The 12,300-nt window shown below is 46.0% G+C and overlaps 2 pseudogenes across 2 annotated transcripts; both read right to left on the reverse strand.

The window, feature by feature from the left end:
* Positions 1 to 2,687: 2,687 nt before the first annotated feature.
* LOC109944084 (PLN03139 superfamily protein pseudogene) lies at positions 2,688 to 3,157 on the reverse strand (annotated as a pseudogene). The gene is made up of 2 exons (NR_163573.1): positions 3,027 to 3,157; positions 2,688 to 2,735 (listed from the first exon to the last, which is right to left on the reverse strand). The product of NR_163573.1 is annotated as a PLN03139 superfamily protein pseudogene (transcript).
* A 199-nt stretch (positions 3,158 to 3,356) lies between these two features.
* LOC103649308 (PLN03139 superfamily protein pseudogene) lies at positions 3,357 to 7,166 on the reverse strand (annotated as a pseudogene). The gene is made up of 7 exons (NR_161311.1): positions 6,921 to 7,166; positions 6,712 to 6,792; positions 6,225 to 6,306; positions 6,014 to 6,137; positions 5,248 to 5,666; positions 3,631 to 4,171; positions 3,357 to 3,549 (listed from the first exon to the last, which is right to left on the reverse strand). The product of NR_161311.1 is annotated as a PLN03139 superfamily protein pseudogene (transcript).
* Positions 7,167 to 12,300: the final 5,134 nt, after the last annotated feature.

A 12,300-nucleotide genomic window follows, 5' to 3' on the forward strand; every position in this document is an offset into this window, starting at 1 on the left:
CAGGCGGTCAAGGTCGAACCAAACGATTGACCCAATCAGGTGTTGTTTGGTTGTAGAATTTGACCAGCAACATAAACACTATTTGGTAACGTTGCAAATAGAAAAGAAGTAAGCTATCACTTAGATTGTTTGGTATAGGTTAGATATCCTATTACGTTTTGATAGGAGAGGTATTTGATAACACTCTATTATCTATAAGGGCCTGTTTGTTTACCCCCAGATTATATAATCTGGATTAAATAATCTTAAGAGGCAAACAAACAGTCTAGCTTATTTGCGCAGATTATATAATCTAACCTCTTAGATTATGATAATCCATAAGCAAGTGAGGAGGTGCTTATTTCAGATTATTTGCCATTATAATCCACCGAATCGTTTTTGCGCCTAGTACTAGTCAATTTGAGGATAAAGAAGGTGACATGAATGCCTTCCGTGATAATATTGCTAATGCAATATTTGCCAATGTCAATTGAATTATTTTTTTCATATGAGTTTCAACCTAGTACAAATATAGAGGGCATTCTTGTCTTCCTCATACAAAAGAATCCTATTAACAACTTAAATAATCTGGGTAAACAAACAGGACTACTGAGATTATATAATCTAGATTATATAATCCAGATTATATAATCCTTCAAAAATAATCCAGATTATATAATCCATGGGAGTAAACAAACAGGCCCTAAGTCGGTATCCAATTACAAGGTAGCACGTTACGTTGTGGCTCAAACAAACACAATACAATGTAACTATAATCAAATCCCATTACATCCCACCGAACCAAACAGCACTCTAGTGGCTTAGAGTTCCATCTGCCGGTGAGAAGGCGCGGTGAGTCGTCCTCTTAGGCTCGACCATTTCCTCTATACATCTTTCTTTTATCTACTAGTTGAGTGCCCGTGCGTTGCAACGGAACCGTATAATAACACGATAACTTATGTATATGTGTGTTATATTGTTAGAGGTATGTGTCCATGTGTTGCAACGGAATTAAGAAATTTATATGAAACATTAATACGGAACGACAAACATCACTATAATAAGTATGTGCTCGTGCGTTGCCACGAGAGTTAAAAATTAATATAAAACATAGATACAGAACGATAAACATCACTATAATATGTAAAATCTGTATGATAAATATCATCATAACTTTAATATTATATTGACGATACAAATATGTAATATTATTATAGATACACCGACTTAAATGGAATGAACTGATGTCAAACGAACATTATAATATCGTATAAATTATTTCTAAAAATCAATATAGAATTTCGAATAATAGACAAATATATCGATAGATATGCAATAGACCCAAACTAAACAGGCACATAGCATCTTCAGTTCAGGTCCTCAATCTTGGTATCTCTTCCCTAGGTTGCTGCAGGCTGCTCAAAATACGGTAACAAACCCAAGTGAGTTCGATTAAATCCAATGCCACATGAGCAAAAGAACATGCAATCCATCATCACATGAACAAATTATGGGCCGAGTAAGTCAAACATGTTGTACATAAAAATTTTACCGAAGAGCAGAGGGTCAGCGAGGAGCTGAGGAGCAACATCTTCTTCCTTCGTCGGCAAGGAGCTGAGGAGCCAAGTAAGTCAAACATTCTGTAATGAGTCTGTGAAGAAGCTCTCAATCTCAGGCCATGTTTGAGTAGCAACAATCGAACATATAATAGAACCAACATTTGATCCTGTTATAATCCGAGGCAGAAGCTTATGCTCGACCAATGTTTTCACTACACCTACATGGAAAGACCCAGTGAAGCACCCCCACTCAAGAGCAGCGCTGTCCTCCCAAAGGCATGTCTGGTCTCCTGGACAGAGGCAATCTTCTCTTCCAATAGCTATATGTTAAGCTAAAAAATCGCATGTCTCCCTGAGTTATATGTTAAGCTAAAAAATTTAGTCAAGTAAATTTTGCAAACTGAATGTGAAGAATATGGAAGTTAGTAGGTTGACGATAGAGGTAGTTTGTTTCAATAGTGATAGCCTAATAATCACGTTGCCATCTTGCTCGTCCCTCCACCCATTCCTCCTTCACTGCAACACATGCAAAGATAAATGAACACCAAACCCAATTCAATTTGGAACCATGAATGCGACACAGAAATGAACACACCATAATTTCCAAAATAAATCCAACAGTTTAAAAAAGTAATTATGACATAAACTTGATATGGAAACAGAAGCTAAGCATTAGAATCCTTGCTAGGCCATTTCTGTGTCGCATTAGGTTTTTTTCTCTTTGGAAACAGGTTACCCCGCTAGAGGCACTCTGATCCCATCTCTGGTTACAGTGCAACCTGATTTCATTACCATGTGCGTGTTGAACCAAACATGTGACAAATGGCATAGTGCATGCAGTTCGTTACCATTTGCGTTGTCACAGCCGAAAAAAGACAGTGCATGCAGTTCAGTGACAGAGAAGGAAAAAAAGGGACTTGTTGATCTCCACGGTGAGATACCAGCAAGGCATTTTTTTATTACAGGTGGCCGCTGACAGATTTCTCAGAGCTACTCATACAGTAACGCAAGTACGCAACATGAGTTTCTTCCTCGCAGCTTCTCACCAGAAAAGCCTACACAGCACAGCAACATCTCGCGCGGTCACTGGTACTGACTGGCGAGCTAGCCTTCCTTGACGATGTAGTTCTGCACCGGGAAGTCCTCGCCTTTGAAATACCTATCCAGCATGTCCCTCACACCATCCGCATACCGCAGCTGTATGAATTGTTTGTTTGCTCGCAATAGTCAGCAGCATGCACGAGAACGAATAGCAAATACTCATCATGAAAATGTGCTATCAGTGTACATGTCGTCAAGGACTCAAGGTACACAGACACACTATTAGCTAATTATTCCAGTTCTCAGTACGATTTTAATCCAGTAAAGCCTTAAGGTGATTGCCATTCTATTGAGTTCTGCTAATGCATGAAGCAGAGACCTAGTGTCCTATGAGGTATTAGAATTAGATAGATTTTCAAACTCAGGTAACAAAACTCAGAACCTGACCTGCGCATCAATTGTAGTCCCAGAGATGTGAGGGGTCATGGCATGGTTAGGCATGTAGCGCCAGGGGTGATCCTTTGGTGCTGGCTGTGGGAACCACACATCACCACCATATCCTGAGAAATGGGAATGAGATGCTCCATGTTACACAAAGTACCGGTCAATGTAGGAATATAGTCGCATTATTTCCCTATTCTTCAGATAAAATGTAGGCAGGGTGTCTTTTCAGGAAAGCAAAACAGCTCATTTGAAGTTTTCGTACTGAAGCCACGGAATACAAAGCATGCCAAGCTTAAGGAAAATAATATTAATTCATGGACCCCTTCAGTAGAATTAGACTAACTTATGTAGCAATATTGTTGTGTAAAGAGACAAAGAAAACATATTAACGTAGTAAGTACCAGCAATGTGACCGCTAGAACATGCATCTGCGACTGCTCGAGCATCCATGATTGCTCCTCGAGCATTATTCACAACAATTACACCTTTCTTCATCTTTGCAATCCTCTCTTTGTTAAACATGCCTCTGAAAAAAAAAACAGCAAACAAAACTCAGAAAATACTGTCAAACTATTTTGGAAATGTCAGGTACATGATGAATACAAACCTTGTTTTCTCCGTAAGAGGTGTGTTGATCACAATCACATCACACTTTGGAAGCATAGCATCCAGGTCCTCCTCAAATTTGACCCCAATTTCTTTCTCAAGCTCTGGGTCAATCTGAAGTCTGTCATGGTAAAGTAGGTTGCAGTTAAAGGGCTTAAGACGCTGAAGCAAGAGCCTGCCAATACGACCAGCCCCAACAGTCCCAACAGTTTTTCCTTCAAGATCATAAGCTCTGTGGGCAATGCCTGCTACGTTCCATTCGTCTTGAACTACCTGTTGGTACCCAGGCAAGAAGTTCCTGAGCAGAATCAGAATGCGCAAGAGCTCATCTCCTGCCACAGAGACAGTGTTGCTTCCAGTGACCTCAGCCACAGTTAAGCCCGCAGCAGCAGCTGCTGGAAGATCAATATGATCGGAGCCGATTCCTGCCGTGAGAAGAAACTCAAGATTCTTCGCCTTCTTTATCCTCTCTGCAGTGACATAAGCTGGGTGGAATGGGGTGGTAATCCGGACATGCATGTCTTCAATGTGCTTCTCCAGTTCTGAAAACAGTTACAGAAATCATTTAGTCGAAACAAGTACAAATATGAAAAGATATTAGTGTTTTTTTATACTAAGGTCGTGTTCCAAACCTCAAACTAACGGTTAGCAGCTAAAATTAGCTGAGTGGTTCAGAACAGACCAGCCAATAAACCATATAATTGTTAGTTATATCTCTTAAATAGCTATATAACAGTTGTTAGCTGCTCTAACCCAGCTAAAACCAGCCAAATAACTTATTAGTTGACTAATAATTAACTGTAGAGGTTTGGAACAGGCCTAAATAAGTATAGTTAGATTTGTTAGGAAATGCATTTCCATTTGGAGGTGTCGAGCTCTAAACAAGTCTAGAACTTTCTTGGGGTGGAGTTAGTTTCACGCAAGAGCAGTGTTTAGGAGCTTCTCACATGTTCACAGGCCAAAGTGATCACTATTATCTCTTCCGAGAAAGAAAGAGGCAGCAAATACAAGGGTCAGGCCGTCAGATGATGCCATCATTCTCTGCACTCTTAACAACAGAACGGGCCAGTTTTATGACAGTCTCTGTGCATTTTTGCCGTGCATTCCAAGCAATATACATCCCTTGAAGTCTGTAACCCTTCCTTTTCTTTTTTTCTGAATGCATATCGGACCAACAGCTTCCTAGAATACAGATCACGAATCCAATTGCTAGATACTACAGTCTCAGGCGAGGCCAGGTCGTGAAGATCATCAGGCCCAGCGAGACGGCGGGCAGATACGTTACATACCGCTACGTTGTATGACAGAACGTCAGAACACTGAAGAAGAAGAGAACCACAGATATGTCAAAAAAACTCAGCTAATTTAAGAGATATAACTAACAATTATATGGTTTATTGGCTGGTCTGTTCTGAACCACTCAGCTAATTTTAGCTGCTAACCGTTAGTTTGAGGTTTGCTTTTGGCATGAATTCTTCTTCTTGCGTAACAAGGACAAATATTGGCATGAAGCAAAAAAGGCTATTCAAAAATCAGTTATTCTTTGCCAACAATCACACAAGAAAAGATGAATCCATAAACATTTAAAGAACACTATAATATAGATAGTAATACTAACCTTGGTAGCTCTTCCTTTAATTGTAGATTCTCCATTACAATTTTTGTAATTTTCGGATTACGATCTAATTGACCCCGTTAGACTTCTAATTCCTTTACAAGGTTTTCCTTCTCTTGTAAAAGATATGATTCAACAGGTAACTTCCTTGAAACAACCTGCTCCAGTCTTTTGATCCGTTCTTCACGATACTTAGGCCTCATCTTGAAGCTGCTTACCTCTTCTGTCTTTTTGAGCTGCCTGTGTGAGAACATAATATTTAAATCAGCAAACACAGACATAGCCGATTGGCCGATTGAAGGGTGCTGGTATCGGCGGATTGGAGGATGGCGGGATTGAGAGCCGGGGCAGGGGCAAGGCAGATTTGGGGCGAGCTTTGCGGCCGCTCCTTCCATGCATAGCGTGGGCGAGCTCAGGTGGCACTGCAATTCATGATCACAAGGTTATTCTGCTATTCTGAATGTGTTTCTTTCCCACCACCACGATGCTTTATTAAAAAAAACTTAAAAAAAGGTCGGTTCAGGAATCCTTCATCAAATCTTGAAGATGATGTGTGGGAATGAAGATGTAGTATAAGGTGTCATTTAGTTGTGCAAGGCCGCGTGGAGTGTCAGCTGGGGATTTGGACCATTTTTTAATTGTTAACTGGGTCAGGTCAAAACTTATGCTAGACATGAATTAACGTTAAGCAGACCCAAACAAGATATCTCAAATGGTCATAGAATGGAATTGCTGGTAATATTAATTCAAAGTGATTAAAATAGCAAACCTGAACATTTCTTTCCTCCATTAGAATCTCATTCGCCTTCTCACACAAAACCCTTACTTGTAGCACATAAATTGCAGGGGATCGAAGCCTCCAATTCAGTACTACAAATCATCACAATCTTGAACTGAAGAGGAGGGTTAACGGACTTTTAGAAACATCCATTCCCATCTAGTATTTCTATCCGGTACTGTAAATAATCGTAATACTCAACTGAAGCCAAATAATTAGCTGTCGATCAGAAACATGCTCCCATCCAGTGTACTGCTTTCCTAGTGATAAGGCAAACAGAACAGCTGCTACAAGTATTCAGTTTTCAATTTCAGTTCAACAAGTATTCCAACATTATGCACATGCATATACCTGTTAAGATGTTTAAAATTCAAGTTATATCATGGTGATATGTAAATCAGCGAAGTATTGATGTAGAGATCAAATAAATGAGGCAATGCAACTTTACTGAAACTGGAATTTTAGACCAACGTGCTGACTACTGAACAAGAAAAAATGAACTGTATGAATAAATCATGCTACAAAAGTTGTGAATCATAAGACAATATGTTAATTAAATCATGCTACAAATGATAGTGCAGTCCTTTATTTAATAAAAAATAGAAAGCTTTCATGTATCATTACCATGCAGTGTAATCAGATTGATGAAATAGGCATTATACATAAAATTCAACATCAATTACACTAACCTTACTATAAGGTGTAGAGGACGATGCTCCACCCAGCCTGCTCAGCTCTCTCCCTCCAAGCAGCAAAAGCACGGCTTGGACCTACGGACGAAACCAATAGCTCTCATCAATCTTGCGAATTGAATTGACTACAAGCAGAGAAAACAAGTTCACATCTATAGAGGGTAGAAGAGGAGGGGGGCATTTTAGGGGAGACAAAGAGAACCAACACTGTGCGAGTCCATCTGCCTGGAATGCAACTCGCCATGGAAAAAGAGGGTGAGCTGGTTGGTCGCCATGGGCGGCACAACCCCAGCCACGAGGTGTTCCACAGATGGGGCAACGACGGCGAGGGGCGGGGCGGCGATCCCATCTGCCGGTTGCAGGTGCTGACCGGGCCTCCACCAATGGGGCAACGACGGCGAGAGCGGGGCAGCGATCCCATCCACCGGCTGCTGGTGTCGATCGGGCCCCATCACGGCTAGTACGACTTGTTTCCATCGTTGTTGGACGTGACGAGATCAGATCGAACAATAGGATGTGGGGTGAAGGGTAACCCTATGTGGGAGAGCAGTGGGCGACGAGCGGCGCGTGCGGAGAGAGGGAGAGGAGGGGTTGTGAGCGCGTGGAGAGAGGGAGAGGAGGGGTCGTGAGGGCGGCCTGTCTATGGAGAACGCCCTGAGGCGTGGTCACCGGTGAGGGCGCACGCGGCGGCTCGTGGAGAGAGCGACGACGGGGAGGAAGAGTGGCGGCCACAGCCTAACGAAGCCGGAAAGGAGGTGGCGGTGGGAGAGAACCTGTGCGGGGGAAGAAGGGGGTGACGGGGGCGCGGGCAGAAGCACGGGTCAAGGATGGACGGGCGCGGCAATGCGGCGCAAATTTGGGCATCGGGAGAGGGAGCGAGGGATGGCGTGACGTGCGGGAGGTCGCGAGCGAGAGCCGGGGGCACGGCGTCTGTGGACGCCCTCACTGTATGTAGTAGAGATCTATAATTTCTAAAATATTTTTAACTATTCCTTAAAGAAACTCCTACGTACACTATAACTCCTTTTTTATATAATACATATAAAAAATCTTATACTAATTTATAGTAACATAATACACAATACTATCTTATTACAGGATACAATTAAGGTTAAAAATGACTTAATTAATGTATAGAGGACATATTGCTCCTACACTTATACAATAAAATTCTGCCTCCCTATACATATACGTCCTGATGGATGGCTGCGCGTGGACGTGCAGGCTCCGCCGTGCTTGCCGGTCGGATACAGACATTTGGCGCGTACCGGCAGATACCCGGTTTATTTTGCATCTGTCTATGCAACATGCATCTCTCATATGCAGTCAACCAAACACAAATTTAAATAAAGTCAACATATATGGTGGTCCAAAATAAGATGATACAGATAGCCAATCAGGCAGATATAGAAAGAGCATTTACAGTTACCCGTTGTGGTACAATAGCTATGGTATGTTTTTTTAAGGCAGCTGTAGCCAAAATCGTTGAAGGTAGTCTCATAATCAACAGTTCCACAGAGTTGTGCAAATTTAATGGCCTCTTATACATTTTACTCTAACGGGGCATTTGGATCCATTCATTTATGGGTGGCGGATGAGAAATGATTTTATGTATTAGTAGAATTTGTTTATACTCTGTAACTTACATGACACCATTCGTCTCAGTCCTCTATAGTAAAAATGTAGCACATAAATATCTGTAACATTTTGCTAATAATAGTATACAAATATATTTTGTATAAAATCGAATTAGCTTAATTGATATATGACTGAATTATTATTATTAGAATGAAATTTAATTTCAATGATCTAAACCAGGTGTAAGATAAAAAAAAAACTCTCTCCGTATATTCGATAGAAGGGGCTAGCTCGTTCTCTAGCTATGAACGCTACATCCTTCTATCCACATATACGATTCATCATTGTTCTCAATATTTTTGTCTACCTATTTTATGGCATGAGAAGAGTACCGATATCAACTGTAATACGTCCTGTCTGGATGCTGTTTGGTTCACACGTTATTAAAAGAATAATAATAGGATTTTTTTAGCGGCGGTAATGATTACTAGTTATAATTAGATTGGATTGTAGTACCTAGTTCTATCAATAAAAACTTAACCAAACAAAAGTATCGGTATCTATTAACCAAACAAAAGTATCCTTCGTTTTTTGGAAATGACGGAGATCATTATTAAATGTGGGAGACAAATGTGTCGACACCTATCTTGCCTCTCTAGATTGCAAAGGGGTCCAAAACTAGGGATGTCAATGGGTACGGGTATGGGTAAATAACCGCGGATAATTATCCATTTGATATGGGTATGGTGGAATTTGATATCCGCGGGTACGGTTATGGATATAATAAGGTATCCGCGGATATTTTTTTCGCGGGTATGGATATCCAGTATCTATACCCGTTACCCAATTGATATCTAACATGTGGGCCATCCATATTTATATATTATCATAAATTCTTATTTATCAATTTTTATCCATAACATGTTGTTTGGTGCTGAAATTATCATTTAATGCTATTGGAATGATGATTATCTTGAAATGTAATAAAATTGTTGTTTAGTGTTTAATGCTAAAATTGTAGTGGGCGGGCGGGTAACGGGTATCCACTGGATAGCGGATACCCGGCGGTTACGGGTATGGATACAGATCCATACCCACGAACGTTTATGGGTACGGATATGGGTTAAGTTTTGTCTCGCGGGTATAGATTTGCGAACTATATATCCGTGTACTACCCGCGCGATTGCCATCCCTATCCAAAACAAAGTCTTAGGTATGAGTGCTTTAAGCTCTCTTATCGGGTCATTGATAAATGCAATCGAGGCTGAACCAATAATCGCAAAATGAAAGTCACGAGCTTGAAGTTCGGACATTTATGGGCACTATTGAAATAATGTGTGGTAAATGTGATGGTTCAAGTAGTCTTGTGAGAGACCCACCTGTCGGGGACCATAATTAGGGGTACCCTCAAGACTCCTAATTCTCAGCTGGTAACCCCCATCAGCACAAAGCTGCAAAGGCCTGATGGGTGCGACTAAGTCAGGGATCGGTCCATTCGAGGGACTCGATCACGCCTCGCCCGAGCCCAGCCTTGGGCAAGGGCAGCCGACTCCGGAGGATCTACGCCTCGCCCGAGACCCCCCTCCAGCGACGAACATACTTCCGGCTCGCCCGAGGCCCAGTCTTCGCCAGAGCCAAAGTGACCGCAGTCACTTCGCCGCTCCACTGACCGGCCTGACAGAAGGACAGCGCCGCCTGCGCCGCTCCGACTGCTGTGCCACTTGACAGAGTGAGGCTGACAGGCAGCCAGGCCCGGCCTCGGGCACCATAGGAAACTCCGCTCCGCCCGACCCAGGGCTCGGACTCGGGCTCAGCCCCGGAAGACGGCGAACTCCTCTCCGCCCGACCCAGGGCTCGGACTCGGGCTCAGCCCCGGAAGACGGCGAACTCCGCTCCGCCCGACCCAGGGCTCGGACTCGGGCTCAGCCCCGGAAGACGGCGAACTCCGCTCCGCCCGACCAAGGGCTCGGACTCGGGCTCGGCCCCAGAAGACGGCGAACTCCGCTCCGCCCGACCCAGGGCTCGGACTTGGGCTCAGCCCCGGAAGACGACGAACTCCGCTCCGCCCGACCCCAGGGCTCGGACTCAGGCTCAGCCCCTGAAGACGACGAACTCCGCTTCGCCCGACCCCAGGGCTTGGACTCAACCCTGGCCTCCGCCGGTGGTCTCCGCCTCGCCCGACCCAGGGGCTCGGACTCGACCTCGGCCTCGGAAGACAGACTCGACCTCGACCCCGGAGGAGCCTCCACATCGCCCAACCTAGGGCACGGACCGACCACGTCAACAGGAGGCACCATCATTACCCTACCCCAAGCTGACTCAGGCTACGGGGAACAAGTCCGGCGTCCCATCTGGCTCGCTCCGCTAGACAAGTAATGATGGCGCCCCGCACGCTCTATGACGACGGCGACTCTCAGCCCCCTTACGGAAGCAAGAGGACGTCAACAAGGACTCGACAGCCCCGACAACTGTCCTTCCGCCAGGCTCCAGCGCTCCTCCGACGGCCACGACACCATACGAACCGGGTGCCAAAACCTCTCCGGCTGCCACAATGGCATGTACTTAGGGCGCTAGCTCTCCTTTGCTAGACACGTTAGCACTCTGCTACACCCCCCATTGTACACCTGGATCCTCTCCTTACGCCTATAAAAGGAAGGACCAGGGCCCTCTTACAGAGGGTTGGCCGCGCAGGGAAGAGGACGGGACAAGCGCTCGCGTGAGGCCGCTCGCTCCCCTCCCGCGTGGACGCTTGTAACCCCCTACTGCAAGCGCACCCGACCTGGGCGCGGGACAAACACGAAGGCCGCGGGATTTCCACCTCTCTCTCGCTCCGGCTGTCCTTTCCCCCCCTTCGCGCTCCGTCTCGCGCCGACCCATCTGGGCTGGGGCACGCGGCGACATTTCACTCGTCGGCCCAGGGACCCCCCCAGTCTCGAAACGCCGACAGTTGGCGCGCCAGGTAGGGGCCTGCTGCGTGTTGACGAACAGCTTCCCGTCAAGCTCCAGATGGCAGTCTCCAGCAACCTTTCCAGCCCGGGACAGTGCTCCGTTTCGGGAGTCTTGAGTTCATGTCCCTTGACGGCAGCTACGACATGATACTCCTTCCCCCGTCGTGCGACAGCGACAATGGCGGCCGACAGCCCGCCCGCTGGCGGCGGAATCGACGACGTCTTCCCCGCGTGGGGGAAGAACAACATTCGAGCTCACCCTGCCCTCTCCCCCGCCGACGGAGGAGGAGGCGGGGAAACCAAGGCCAAGCAGGAGGCGGCACCTCGTCGGCTGTCGAGCGAGTCGACGGCGCCGGCGCCCCAACGGGGGCACGTCGGGCATCGACCTCGCGTTTGAGACGAAGACGAGCGCCGTCTCCCCGCAACACGCCAATTCCAAGCAAACGGACGACACTAGCACGCTCGCGAAAGGCTTGCTTGGCGTCACCCTCGTACCTGAGACGACGGTGCAGTCAGTCCCTGACGTGACTTCGTCACCGCCCGTCGACCAAGAGGTACCCACCGATTCCCATCTCACGCCCTTTGGATTCAGCCTCGACCCGCCAAGCGACTTCGCTTTGGTGGACGCTCTCGTAGAGGCGAGTCCAAACCCTCTGGGGTTTCATATGCGGTCACCCTGGGACCGGCTGACGGACGTCTCGACCTACGGGCCCTCGGGGTCCGAGGAAGATGACGTGTCCGACTTCTATTGGGATTTCTCCGGACTTGGTAACCCTAGTGCCATGCGGGACTTCATGACCGCATGCGACTACTGCCTTTCCGACTGTTCCGACGGTAGCCGCAGCCTCGGCGACGAGGACTGCGGCCCAAGTCGTGAATGTTTCCACGTCGATCTAGGGGGTCCCTCCGAAGGCAACCATCTTGGTATGCCGGAGAACGGTGATCTCTCTAGGCCTGTGCCTCGCGTTGACATCCTACGGGAGCTAGCTGTGGTCCCCGTTCAGGCGGGGGGTCATGACCCACAGCTCGAGCAAATCCGCGGGGTGCAGGCCAGGCTCGA

Source organism: Zea mays, chromosome 2 (assembly GCF_902167145.1).
Source record: "Zea mays cultivar B73 chromosome 2, Zm-B73-REFERENCE-NAM-5.0, whole genome shotgun sequence".
Classification (NCBI taxonomy): domain Eukaryota; kingdom Viridiplantae; phylum Streptophyta; class Magnoliopsida; order Poales; family Poaceae; genus Zea; species Zea mays.